At 41.0% G+C, this 14469-nt stretch overlaps 1 protein-coding gene and 1 long non-coding RNA gene across 6 annotated transcripts in view; one reads left to right on the top strand and one right to left on the bottom strand.

The window, feature by feature from the left end:
- Positions 1-14469, bottom strand: part of B3GALT1 (beta-1,3-galactosyltransferase 1) — a 325648-nt gene that overhangs the window by 35774 nt on the left and 275405 nt on the right. The gene's annotated exons all lie outside the window — the stretch shown is intronic.
- The window catches only part of LOC309348962, an 83796-nt gene that overhangs the window by 60489 nt on the left and 8838 nt on the right, over positions 1-14469 (top strand). The gene's annotated exons all lie outside the window — the stretch shown is intronic.

Here is a 14469-nt window from a genome sequence, read left to right as displayed (position 1 = left end):
CTCGGGTTAAGAACTTTGCTTCAGGATGAGAACAGAAATCACGCGGTGGCAGCACGAGGCTCCATTAGCTAAAGTGGTACCTCAGGTTAAGAACAGTTTCAGGTTAAGAATGGACCTCCAGAACGAATTAAGTTCTTAACCTGAGGTACCACTGTATAAAGCTGGCATACAAATTAAAAATGAAATGAAAAAAATACGAAACAGTAACTCAGAAAGTCAAGATTTCCCTTGATGCATTAGGTGATGCTTTATAGCCCAATGTGATACCAGTGGATTCTAGCCTAATATTAGCCTTCTTAGTTTCCTCATTTTCTTCCCTAAACCTTATCAAATGTGCATGCATAATTATAATCAATGCATTCCAAATTCATTTCAACCCGTCAGCACTTTCCAAATTCATTCTAACCTGTCTGAAGTCCTTTATTTTTTCCAGTTGTGTGCTAGTTCCACTCTTGCTACCATGATTAAATTGACTATGAAATCCTGTTACTTACACTGTTGCTTATGCTTGAGTGTTTCCTTCAGCAATGCCAGCCAACCAGTCAAAGGACTTAAAGGGACCTACCTACATGATGTAAGATAGCAAAAGTTGTCACCTTCCAGAGGTGTCAACTTGAATAAAATACTGGGAGTGGCAGGTAAGCCCCGCCCCACATAAGTATTACAAGATGTGGCACACACAGCATTTGAATGGCAATACCCATCAACTTGGGTGTGTATGTGTGTTGGCCCACTCAAATATTTTATTGGTGGGGCTGAAGGGATCTTGGCCCCTAGGAGTTGGCTTCCAACGAGTATTTTTTGATGACCAAGCATTCCCACGATATATGGTAATAATGAATCAGCGTGACTTCCCCCCTCAGTATTTATGGTTCTAATAGATGGCTGGTGGTAGTATAGTGGTTAAGACACTGAGCTGCAAAAGAAGAAGTATTTCATTCTACTCTATGCCATGAACCCTTAGGCATGGGAGACCAGCAAAAGTGCCCCATCGACTCTTAGCTGTGGCCCAGTCCCTGCAATATAGAGATACAATCTTGTCAGGTGGTTTGTAAATTGACAGCAATGTAATGTCGGTAGCAATGCATGGCTCAAGTACTACATGCCTGCAAAGTGGTAGTAAATATACATTTACTTCCAGAACAATGAAAAACCAGCACTATAAGAGGGCCATGTGAATATGCACAAACCCTCTCGCACACAGTGCAGATGCAACACTACTCATCTCAAACAATGATTAGATCAGATGTGAGCCATAACCTTCCCTTCCCCCTTACCTATGCAAATCTCCACTTTTTTCCCTTGTAAAAAAGAACAGCATTTGTCTTCCAAAGGGTTCCCCGTCTTTTTCTATCTCCATTTCTTTCCCTGGGCAAGTCAACTGGGAGAAGAGGCTGTATTGCCATAAATCTGTGGTGTGGGGGACTCTTGAGATAAGAGTGTTCTTGCTGGTGCTCGCGCAGCATTTCCCCTCTCCCAATCTTTCCTGGGAGCGCACGCGTACAAGTTCTGTGCAATTTATAGGCCTTCAACTCATAAAGCAGATGTGGGGGACATCCAGATGTTGCTGGTCTACAGCTCTCACCAATCCTCAGCCACTGACCATGCTTACTGGGGCTTGGCAGGAACTGTAGTTTAGCAAAACATCTGGAAGGCTAAAGTCCCCCCGTAATTGCCATAAATGTTGGTGGAAGGATCAAGGGGCATGACCCCAATATCCCTTTTATCATGTTCACATTACACTTGGCTACGCTTGAACAGCTTATGGGAAAAGCCAATATATTTGGAAGAAAATACATCTTATTTCTTAACCATAAACCTGTGCTCTTGTTCAGTTGGAAAGCAAACCAAATGCCTAATTCTTTCCAGATGTAGTTTAGCTCACAGAAAAGAAATTGTTTAGAAACTTTCGGGATAGTCTCATAAACCTTTCTGATGGATACTGCAAGCCCCTGAGATCAAGATACTTATCCAAAACCTGGACCTTTAGATAACTGATTTTGTCTGCAAGCTAATGCATCAGTCTTGGTGCTTATTTTTTTTGCTTTTAAATTCCAGGTCACATAAGCAGTACCATCAGCAATGAATTCCTTTTCTGTCTTGGGGTGAGGTGGTGGGAACTTTCAGAGTAACTACCCAACACAATTCCCCGCCCCAAGCCAGTTAGTTACATTTTTAATCCATAACATCCTTTCCACTGTAATATTAAAATCTTTTAAATGCACAGTGGGGAGACCAGATAGGCTGGCATTGCTCTTTTAATTCTTCTCTTGCCCTGCTAATCTTGAATCTGTAAACACTCCAAGGGCTCATTTCACTCAGCCCATTGAGGAGAGAGCGATGTGCTAAGCTTGCTTCCATGGGAAGCAAAGGCCCACAAACATCAATCCATGCCCTTTCCATTTGGAGGGTTAGCAACATGACGCTGTTGCTTGATTCCCGTTACAGTAATTGTGGGTATAAAACAGAAACACATATCGGCCACAACACAACAGCTAATCTTAACTGTGATAAGCTTGAAACCTACTAGTTTGTCTCTATCGAATATTCACCCCCTATCCTATGTTTACTGAGATGTCTTCACTCTCAGTGTACTCAATGGGGCTTACTCCCAGGTAAGTGATACAGGATTGCAGCTTTAAATTTGTGGATTATTATTATTATTTTTTGGGTGGGGGGGGGAATCTACTCTTGGAAACACCAATTTACATATCTGGCCTACTTTGATTAGGGATCCTGTGCAATCCAAAACCTAGTCATTGCCTGGAGATGAAAGGCCATATCCTGCTCAAAGGCCTTGCTGCTCATGCCAACAAGGGGGAAGGTGGGGTGGCAGGTAAATTGCTGCTCCAGCCTAAGAGGCATGCCACGTGATGCCATTATTGAAAAGGCAATGTCCAGGAAGGAGGGGGGAGTGACAGAAACAACCACTGAACCTGCTAGAACCTGCTTTTTGAGGAACTAAGCCACTCAAGTCTCACGGAGGACTGACCACAAGGTTTCTCCTTTGCTATCAATGTCTGCCTCCTTGACTTTAGCAAAGCATGCCTATGATCTTGGGTTGTTCACATGTAACTGTTTTGGGACTCTTTTGAGTCGTGCAAATTCTTTGGGTATTAACTTAATCTCATACTCACCAACATTTCTCTGATGAAAAAAATAAAATAATGATGATGATGATGATGATGATGATGATGATGATGATGATGTTATTATTTATACCCCACTCATCTATCTGGGTTGCCCCAGGCACTCTGGGGGGCTTCCAACATGTGTAAAAACATAGTAAAACTATACAAGGCTGCCTTCAGATGTCTTCTAAAGGTTGTATAGTTACTTATCTCCTTGGCTCGGGGTTCGTATAACTCCATACCTCCAACATTTCTCCAATGAAAATGGGGACTTGTTCCATTCCCTCCAACATTTATCTGATAAAAACAGGGACAACCTAAGGAAAAACAGGACATTCCAGGATCAAATAAAAAACTGGGATGGTTTCTGTAAATCCGGGATGTTCCTGGAAAATAGGGACACTTGGAGGGCCTGTAATCTGTGCCTTCTGCCATGGCTAAATAAACTATTTGACTTTCCATCCCAGCGTGTTCATTAGCTACGTTGCTCACTAATTAGTGACAGTTTGGTTGTCCATAATGAACATGCTTTATTATGGCACTTTGACCCTGAACCAAGCTACTTATTCCTCTGATGGGTTTATTTGATGAATTTACTCTATAAATACATAAAACACACACACAGAGAGAGAGAGAGACAGAGAGATTTGGCATGCAGGGGACTGGCAACAAGCACACATGGGTATGACATCATTGTCTCTCCCCTGAAATCAATGGTGGCAGTTCATCCATGCCCATCCCTGGAGCAATTCATACCTGCCCCTGCTGATAACGCTGTTCTCTGTGCAATTGTGCATCTGAACATGGTCAAGAGGAATTGAATGGGAGCCAATGGCATGTGTGAATTATTGATCCATTGCTTTTTTTATTTGGGTGTTCGCTGTTAAACAAAACCTGAAGTTCAAAAGAGCCTGTGGGATGCAACTAATTCCGCACAGAAAAAACTGGACGTGGATATATAATGCTGCTGTGTTATTTGAGCTGCCTTATTCACTCTAGGCCCACTGCTCACAATACAAAAATACCAGAGCCCTGCTAGCTGTTCCCATCCCTCTCGCACTCTGTCTTCCTGTCTCATAAAATGAATTGTCTAGTTTGCCTCCTTTGGTCTGAATAATGCCATTGCTACTGGAGCGGCTGGTGGGGGTTGGGGGGGGGAGAGGAGAGAGACAACAGCTGCAAATCTGAGTTAATGTATGTTTATTCTTTGGGAGATATTTTTCCTCTGAAACTCTAAAACACATTCCTCCTTGATCCTGAAATGTGGCTCATGATATATGACTATGAGTATTTTTAATCAGACTAGATCTATTATTTTCTGTTTTCTCTCTCTACCCGAATGCAATGAATTTTACCACTCCTAGATGTACTTTCTCTCCCTCCTCTCTTTACAATGTACATGTATAATAAAACCCTGCATTAACTCTCAACCTCCCGCCGTCACATACTCTCTTAAAAGATTGCTCCTTTGAAATGCATTTCTTTCCGCCCTAATTTCTTTCTTTCCTGCAGCCCATACCGTGCCAGAAACCCATTCTTACAAGTGCTACTGACTATTAATGAAATACAACTGATAAACATAGGCAAATATTTTGATTATGTACATATGCTAGGAGGCTGCTTCCAAAGATTTGGGTAGTTATTCTGAATCTGAACCAATATTTGAACAGCTTTCATCTCCTGCCTTCATCAGATCCTACTGAGTATATAATGTTCCTTTAGTGCTTTGGCCCTGTATAATTTTTTTGGTCAGCCCCCTCTACCTGACATCCCTGCTTCTCAAATCCCCCTTGTTATCGGTCCTTCTTCAGTATACAGCACCCTTGCACTTAGTCCCTACATGATTCCTCCCTTGCAGGGTGGAACAATAGAATTATTTTCTGCTTCTCTCCATTGTATTTTCAGAAACTGATAGACCAGTTCCCTTTTGAAGTTAGAATGTTTGAGGACATTCTGTATCACCAACAGGGCCACCTTCTCCCACACAAACCTTCCTGTACACTGAGTTAGTCTTTGGAGACCTTTTAGCTGGGTATCTCTGCCTTCTGAGGTTAGATGGATGGGGACTGGAGAGAGGACCTTTTCAGTTGTTGCAATCTCCCTTTGGCACACTTCCCCCAGAGATGCTTTCTTCCTGCCTATCATCTTGTAAGTGCCATGCAAAGACCATTTTATTTCCCTGGGCCTTTTAAGATAGCATCTGAATTGGATTTATCATGGTGCTGACATGCTTTATACTGCTTTGGGTATTTTAATGTGTATGTAATTTTTGCTGTGATATGCTTGTTTTCTCATTTTAATAAGAAAACCACCCTGGGAAATATGAAAGGGTGAGATGATGATAACGATAATAATATATAAAAGTGACACCTTGGGCTTTTCTTCCTTGTTTCCAGCTCTGTGTGAATGTAAGATTTGGAGAATATGTGTGAATGTAAGATTTTGAACAGATGGTTTGAAAAGCATTTTTATGCAACAGTTTTTAAGGATAGTTTTTCCAAGGCTTGGCTTAGATGTTTCCTAGCCCCTGGAAGGTTGGGGTGAATCAGTAACGCAAATATTTGTTACTGGAACTGTGGGACAAGAAATGTGGATTATTTCAGTTGGTGGTCATATCTTAAAATACAGAGGTTTTTTTTTCTTTTTTTCTTTTTTTGAGAAAATGTCCAAAAATGATCCTAGATATAATGGGCTGGTTATTATGAATGGACCACTTGGCTATAGAACTGGAATATAAAAGAGGTTCGGAATTGGTACTAAATCTATTAATTCTGGTTTGAATAGAGTTGGGAAGTGGGTAAGAAAAACCTCCAAATGTTTTTGTCAAGTCTTTGGTTTGTGGCTGAAATGTTCAAATTAACTATTTTGTTAGGCTAAGGAAGATAATGAGTAATGATTTTCAGCTGTGATGGGAACCATTTGTTAAGTTATATGTTGGAATCTTTCTCTGTTATGCATTTCATGGCTGAAATATTTCATTTTGTTCCTTAATTGCAATGATGAATAATTTTAGATCAATACATACTGCTCAGAAAATACTGCCTACAGGTTTTCAGTGAGAATCTGAGCTGAAGGAGTATAATCTCACATTTATTTATTCAACTCCTCTACTGTGGGAACTGGAATCCCAGAAACTAAACATCTAGAGTTTCACTGCTGCTGAAGAATCAGCATGAGCTACACTTCCGACTAAAGGTCAAGACGATCAGTTTGCTACTGGCTACCAAAGGGATGGATGTACACTTAAGACGGAAGCAAGGGAATAGTTGTCTTGAATTCCAAGTCTTGTATGCCTTTTTGTCGTGTGATCCAAATGCAGGCATCACTTACTGCCAATCACCATTTATGTCCCAAACTCAGACACATAAAGAAGAAGATGAGTTTGGATTTGATATCCTGCTTTATCACTACCCGAAGGAGTCACAAAGCGGCTAACATTCTCCTTTCCCTTCCTCCCCCACAACAAACACTCTGTGAGGTGAGTGGGGCTGAGAGACTTCAGAGAAGTGTGACTAGCCCAAGGTCACACAGCAGCTGCATTTGGAGGAGCAGAGACGCGAACCCGGTTCCCCAGATTACGAGACTACCACTCTTAACCACTACACCTTAGGAATCTTTATTAGCTCACACAATACTTCAGTGGCCTGTTAAAGAGGCCACATAAATATCTGTGGCAAAGCATAACTGAAGATTCCAGGACTTTAAAAATTGGACTATTGTAATGAAGGAGAAATGATGCACCGCGAAGCAAAATATCCATCTGCCATAGAAGTCTTGCATGCAATTCATTCTTTTTATGCTGTTCTACATGGAGTGTTACAAGAAACTTTACACTCCCCTGCAAACTTTACAATGAAGATGTGGAACAGCTGTAGCTCAGTGCTAGTGCATTTGCTATGGGGGCAGAAGGTCCTGGGGTGAATCCCTTGCTTGTCTGGGCAGGGTGGAGCAAGACTCCTGTCAGAAAATCCTGGGGAGTTTCTTTTAGTCAATGTAGAAAATTCTGAGCTAAATGGACCAGTAGTCTGACTCAGCTTCCTATGTTCCCATTAAAATGTCCTTATGTTCAGCTGGTCAACCACAAAATTTGCATGTGGAATTCTAACAGCCCAGTCCTGTTCACTCAGATGTTCTGTTGAGTTCAATTGGACTTAGTTGGCCAGGTATTAAAGGAAGGGTCTGGCAAAGAGGGGTGTGTTTGAGTTGCCAGGAAGGCAGGGTTGGTGAGGAAGGTGAACTAAGTAAAAGAACACTTAGTGCATCTTGAATCAAAAGTTCCTGAGCAAAAAAGACTTCCAGGTGCAAAAGGGGCTCTTCATTTTCAGCAAAGTCTCCTTGCACCATATATCACGCCATTCCAGAGGGTTCTGCAACATGAAGAAAGAATGGGAAGTGGGTTGAACCAAGAATAGTCCTGAGAGCACTGCAGAGCTCATGGTTGGTAGGTAGGCAGAAAGACAGACAGATAGGTAGACAGACACTCACCTAACCACCTGAATAGCAAAAACTAGGAATATAACACAGGGAATGCCCCTGTTCATTGTGAACTATTGGAGAAAGACTCCCATTGATCGACTAGCCTGCTTTTGTGTTGACATGCCCAAGATTAAAATGTTTGAGAAACTTTATACCTAAGGAAGCAAGCCAGACAGATGGAAAAGAGGGTTGTTTCTATATGATCTCAGATAGGATTCCACATTTTACTTTGTTCCTGTGTATCAGAATTGGATGGAACATAAATTTCCTCCTTTCAAGACCCTACAGTTCTGTAAAATGCCACAGAACCAGACTTTTTTTTAAAAAAAATAATAATTCAGAGTTCTCACTCACAAACCAATTTGGGGACGAGTGCCATTTTGCACTGCTGTTATCTGTAATGGCTACTGTTTAATTACTGCTTTATTCTCCATGCAATAAACAGATAGTGACCCCCCCCAATTCTCAAAGTGTTTACACGGCAGTAATCCCATTTACCTTGAAGGGATTAAGCCAGAGTAAATGGTTTGAAATTTGTAGCTAGCAAAAGGTGTTTATCTCCTAGAACAACACACACACACCCCAAACAAACAAAAAAACAACAACGAAAAACAGGCAGTGAGAGAAAGCAGAGCCGAACTGATTATTTTTTTTCTTCAAAGAGAAGGGATGAGAGGCAAAACATTGCTAAGGGTCACTGACTTTCCACATTCCTTGTTGAAGTAAACTGGGGATATTTCTAGAAGGCCAGTTTCTCAACAGGCATAAAACTGTAATGTGAGGTGGGGCAAAACACTGCCTACAATAAACTTTACTGGGTGAATTATTTAAAATGGAGACATTTTTACACTGCCTCAAGGAGGATGGGAAGAGGATGCTTCTGAGAGCAGAGCTGTGTGCGCATCACCAGGGATATATGGAAAAAAGAAGCAAAACTTGGTCTTATTGAGATTTATATATCAAGTACTAGCATCTACATTCCCTCATATTACACAAGCCACCCTTCCTTCTCCTCCTCTGTTTTGTCATCTGTTGCCAGAATGTAGGTACAAAACTTTATGAGTAGTGCCTTTTCTTTTTTCTCGTTCTCTTTCTCGTTCTCTTTCTTTCTTTAGGTTCGTGAAACTTCTGAAAGTGACTGGTTTATTCATGTATTTTATATTTAGAAGATTTTTTTTAAAATCCACCCCACTTTTCAAAGAAATCACCAAGCGCCGACCAACCTTTGACAGCATTTAAGATGACATAAGCACATGTATAAACCAGTAACTGCATGTAGAAGCAGCAGAGGGGGGAAAGACCAGTGACTCCATGGTAAAAGGGGAAAAGGGGGGCGGAGAGAAAGGTCTTAACTTGTTTTGAAATGGCTGCAGAACTGTTTCTTGCCAGAGGTTAATCCAAAGCATTGGGGCTGCATAGGGAAGGCTCTGCTTCACATAGACCAATCCACAGAAGGTAGAATCAGAAGACATCAAAATTCTAACTCAGCACAACATGACTGCAGGCTGTTCTGCAGAGCTTAGCTTTGAGCCCCCAGTGTGCTTTTGGCTGCAAATGTAGTTTGCAACATCCTTCTTTGCATTGACAGGATTATCGTATATCCCAGTTGACTAGTAACTATAGGAGTTCTGCAGCCAGATATGTCAGTCCTTTGTTGGAAATCCACCATCACAAAAAAATAATAAAAATAAAAATCCTACTATTTCTTTTCCTAGTAAGATGTCTTCTAAGACTGGAAAGCTTTTACAAACATTAATTGACTAATTATATGGTTGAATATATATGCTTTATCTTATGAAAAGAGAGAAAATGTTCATTTTGAGATACTTTCCCTACATCATACATTATGTTCTCATAACTTAATGTGATTAATCCAAAATGCATCCAGCCTTTGGGTGTTTGCTATTAAGACAACTGTCACAGCCTGCAGTTCTAAGGCTGCAATCCCTAAATGTACTTACTAGAGGGGAGGTCCCATTGAATTTAAGGAGGTTTACATATGTGAATTCATGCCATTTTGAAATCATTTGCTATTTTAACAAATTTCCAATTTCAATTAGCATTATTATTTTTTTAAAAAGTTTAGATGAACCGTACATACTCCCCATTCTTCAAAGAAACAGAAGCCCTATAACAGCGCCAATAGGTTAAATATCTGTTTGTCTCAGAGAACAAACTCATGGTATCTTTGTAACATTTGATTACAGTGATACCTCTGGTTAAGAACTTAATTCATTCTGGAGGTCTGTTCTTAACCTGAAACTGTTCTTAACCTGAGGTACCACTTTAGCTAATGGGGCCTCTTGCTGCCGCTGGGCCGACGGAGCATGATTTCTGTTCTCATCCTGAAGCAAAGTTCTTAACCCGAGGTACTGTTTCTCTGTTAGTGGAGTCTGCAACCTGAAGCATCTGTAACCTAAAGCGTCTGTAACCTGAGGTACCACTGTATTTACAAAGAGACAAGCAGGGAATAGTGCAAACAAACAGAATCCTACAGCATGCAGCACAACCACCAATCCTACATCAGATTCTCAAGGCAATAATCTGGACCATTCACAAGTCTGAAGACTCCTTGTAGCTAACCTAAACTCACAGCTCTTTCCCATACTCTGAAAATTCAAATTGCTTCTGGCTGTTTTTCTATCCCTTCCCTGTAAGCCAATATTCTTTTCCCTGAGGAAGGGTAGAAGATTTGCTCTGAATGCAGAGCATTCTGTCCTTGTTTTCTATGTAGAAATTCATCCAAGTTGGAGATAAATGCATGCTTCAAAAACTTTATGCAGCACTATGTCATGCCCAACTTCTTGCAGATTAAATCTTAGCAAGAATACTCGCTGGCAGTATCCCAAAGGATTGTGCGTTTTACTTTTTATATTGTTTTATAAAAGATCCCATGTGATTTCGATAATTCTTGTGCATAATTCTAACATGAGTCAAGTTTTAAATAACAAAATGCTGTGCGAATAATATGATTTTCAAATTAAAAAAAGAAAGAAATTCATCCAAGTGAATCTGGTGAATTGTGGTTTGTGAGTTCTGTGCCTACTGTGCACCAATTTCCCAATTTACTCTGTTGTCTCAGTGTTTCATTGCATCAGGATGTGAGTGCAAAGCTTTGCAAAAGTTGGTTACTAAAAGCACATAGAAAAAAAGCAACACATAATCGCTGCATCACACAACTTTGATGCAATGCCAAACAAGTCTCACTTCCTCGCAATCCACACTGAAGCACATTTCATCTAAATCAGCCCATTACCATCAAGAGAAAGATTTGGGGATTAGAATATAATTGATTTCACATGCAAGTATACAATTCCCAGTAGTATAATGAGAGCAGAATTGGATCCCCTGGTACATATGGATAAGTTCTGTCGGTAAATAATTTCCTAGATGTTTGTGTCTTGGTCCTCAGAGAGCTTATGTCTGATGAGTCCTACTGAAATATGAATGCTTTGAATAATGAGTCTGTGAATGTGTTTGCGTGTGTAATCATTAATCAATATTAGCTCCTAGCTATTATGTTATGATCAATTGTGTGTCCTTGGATAAGGAGAAATTAAGCCAGTCACTGGTATGTATATAAAATGACAGTTTTTATTTGTGTTTCTTATTTGGAATTTCATTTCCAAACCAAGCACATAATTAACAGTTCCTTGAAAGGCTTTGGGAAAATTCTCCTTGAACCAGTGAAGGTCCAAGACGTTTGCTGCCTGAGGCAAAGGACAAGATGGCACTCTTCCACAAAATCCCACATACAGAAGATAGTTGGACCTCAATGCTGGCTGCTTCTACCACACCTGAGGTCCAGGATTAGCCACCTGAGGCAGTTGCCTGACTACACCTAATGGTAGGGCCAGCTCTGCCTGGAACCTTATCCCACAACTGAACTATTCTCAGGCTCAATCTATATATACGTTCTGCCACAAAGGTGACTGCTTGAAGTGGGACCATATGAGTGCGGCAAGATGGTGCCCCAGTGCCACTGCAAACTTGCTTTTCAGCGGGAAAGAGTTGTTGCAATGATACAATCTGGTGTCATGTGGGACGTTTTGTGGAGCCCATTCAAAAAGACCCGTTTCTAATTGGGCGGATAGGAGGGAGAGGGAACTTTAGCATCCTATCACATTTTCAGCACTCACAAGAATTGTGATTACATTTACAATTAATCGTATTTGCTAAAACGGGGTTCCCAAATTGCAGCTCGTGTCTACATTAAATAGTCATACTGATTTTCAGTTGTCGTTTGATTGCTTCTTTTATTTCTTTTATTGTATTTTATTGTTTTGCCAATGCACTCATGAGTTTGGGGTGGCGGTGGCAGCTTGGGAGAGGGAATTATTTGTGATAACTTCTAGAGTTCCATTTCTACAAAGGTGTGCCACGCACTTACATTACTTAGGGCTGCCATACATCCACATTTCCCCCAGTATTTCAAAGGCGGAATTGATGGTGGGGGGATTTCCAAAAGGCAGCGGTTTGTCCTGGATCTTAGACAAGTTCATCAAAAAAATCACTTTTTTTGGTGTATTTGTGAAAAAAGGCTCAGCAGCTTTCGGGGTGTCCTGGTTTTTACTTTTTGAATTATGGCAACCCTACATTACATAGTTTTTGACATGTGCCTTTTACATCTGATAAATATATTTAGGACCCACCCCATTCCCTTGATTACAATCTATTTTAACTTTTTTAATGTTGTATTTTGAAATTGTTGCACACTCTTGAACCTCAGGGTGAATGGCTGGCAAGAAATGTATTAAATAATGGTAATAGTAATAATACTGAAATTCGGACAATTATTTTGGATGCATTCCTCAAGTCAACATATAAAACAATAGCAAAATAATAATGTAAGTCAGGCAAAAGCCACCATCTGCCCCCACAGTACTTAGGAGTTGAAGCCAAACTGTTCAGGCACTATTGTTACTGAATAATAATGATATGCAAAGTACTAGAAAGAAATTAACAGCTAAAGCCTATTTCTCATCTGAAATATAGCAGTTAGCTGCTGGAAGAACAGTCCCCCCCTTTGCCTTTGTGGAAGAAAATAAGGATGTTCAGCGTATGCATTATAAATATTCCAAATAAAGCTGTTCTTTAAATGTTACGTTAAATTGGATTTGTTTGAATAGAGTATGAATTCATTATGTTCACTGCAAGACTTCAGTTTACTTTGTGGTAATAAAGCTGAGAAATAATTGAACCAAGCTGGTATTAAACACAAGAGAACCAGAGCCATGTTTCAAGAACAAGTTTCAGATGTGAGAAGTGAAAGTTGACGTTGGGTGGGGGGGAGAGAGGGAAGAAGGCATAAAGATGTCACGACCCAAAGTTCTCCCTTTAAGAAAAAGAAAAGAAGAGTTATGCAGCCCCGTTCGAAGCTTAGCAGATACTGCAATGCGCAAATCTGAACTTTTCTAACTGTGGAATGTCCCATTAACTTTGGGGGGGGGGGTATAGTTCGCCTATAGTTGAGTTGCCCAGTTCTGATGGTTGCTTCTACTTGATCTTCAGCCCTTGATTTCCGGTCCTTGCAGTCTTCATTAGGGAACTGCCTCCAGAAGAAGTGTTGGGTGGGGGGCATTTTGAGGGTTAAGGTAAAGGTCCCCTGGACAGCTAAGTCCAGTCAAAGCCAACTATGGGGTTGCGGCGCTCATCTTGCTTTCAGGCCGAGGGAGCCAGCATTTGTCCACAGACAGCTTTCTGGGTCATGCGGCCAGCATTACTAAACCGCTTCTGGTGCAATGGAACACTGTGACAGAAATCAGAGCGCACGGAAACGCCATTTACCTTCACACCACAGTGGTACCTATTTATCTACTTGCATTGGCATGCTTTCGAACTGCTAGGTTGGCAGGAGCTGGGTCAGAATGATGGGAGCTCACTCCGTCATGGGGATTCGAACCGCCAACATTCCAATCTCCAAGCCCAAGAGGCTCAGTGGTTTAGACCACAGCGCCACCCACTTCCCTTTTAGGTTACTCCAATGCCATCGGTGTTGGGGCTATTTTGGATGGGAAGCTATTGAATATCATTGATAAGCTTTATGCTCATTTTAACGTGCAGTTGTAAAACCACCTGTCAATTGTTAGCATGTTGTGATACTATAACTTCATTGGGCTGGTTTGGAGGCTTCCTCCCCCTTTTTCATAGTACAAGCGTATACCTCAAGCCTGCTGATATCTTCATGCTTTATGTGCATTGTGCTGTTTTGGCCACTGAAGCAACAGACCTCATGGTAGGACACCAGAAATAGAGGAAAGCCACTACATATCAGAGACATTTGTGCTGAGCGCTATGCTACAAGGCTGAAGACAGTCACATTCCTTGAAGTCTTATAGAAACTCATGGAACATATTTGCACAGTTGTGGACTAGCAGATTATCTCGCTGTTCTCTTAAGATATCTGTTGTGCAGCTCACACAGGTTTCCAAGTGAGACAGCTGCAAATTAAGACATGATGCATTTGTAACTCCCCGTGACACGTTATTCAGTCTTCTGCATAAGTTATGAAATAAGACAGAACAGCTCTTTATTATTTATGGAAGATCGTTGTTCATACAGAAAGCTGTAACATTTTGAAGCTGATGAGTGTTCCTGTAACTTTCTCTGTACTTCATAATGCAGCATTAAATTTTGTGGCTATTTCAGGTTTCTACAAGGCATCTTGTAGGGTAGTCATTTCATTTTGATTGTTTCTTTATTTTTGCCTTTTGGCACTGTTGGCTGGAAGTTGTGGGAGGCAAATTTCCCCACCTCCGGACGAGCCAGTTTTCAGACCGGTCTAGCAGAAGTGGCTCACCAGAGGTTGTTGGATCCCCAACTCCCATAATTCCCAGCCTGCATGTCCAGTAGATGGGAGTTG

Source organism: Podarcis erhardii (assembly GCF_964252035.2).
Source record: "Podarcis erhardii genome assembly, chromosome: 1".
In the NCBI taxonomy this organism is placed as follows: domain Eukaryota; kingdom Metazoa; phylum Chordata; class Lepidosauria; order Squamata; family Lacertidae; genus Podarcis; species Podarcis erhardii.
The sequence above is the reverse complement of the archived record's forward strand: the minus strand, read 5'-3'. Positions and strand labels throughout refer to the sequence as shown.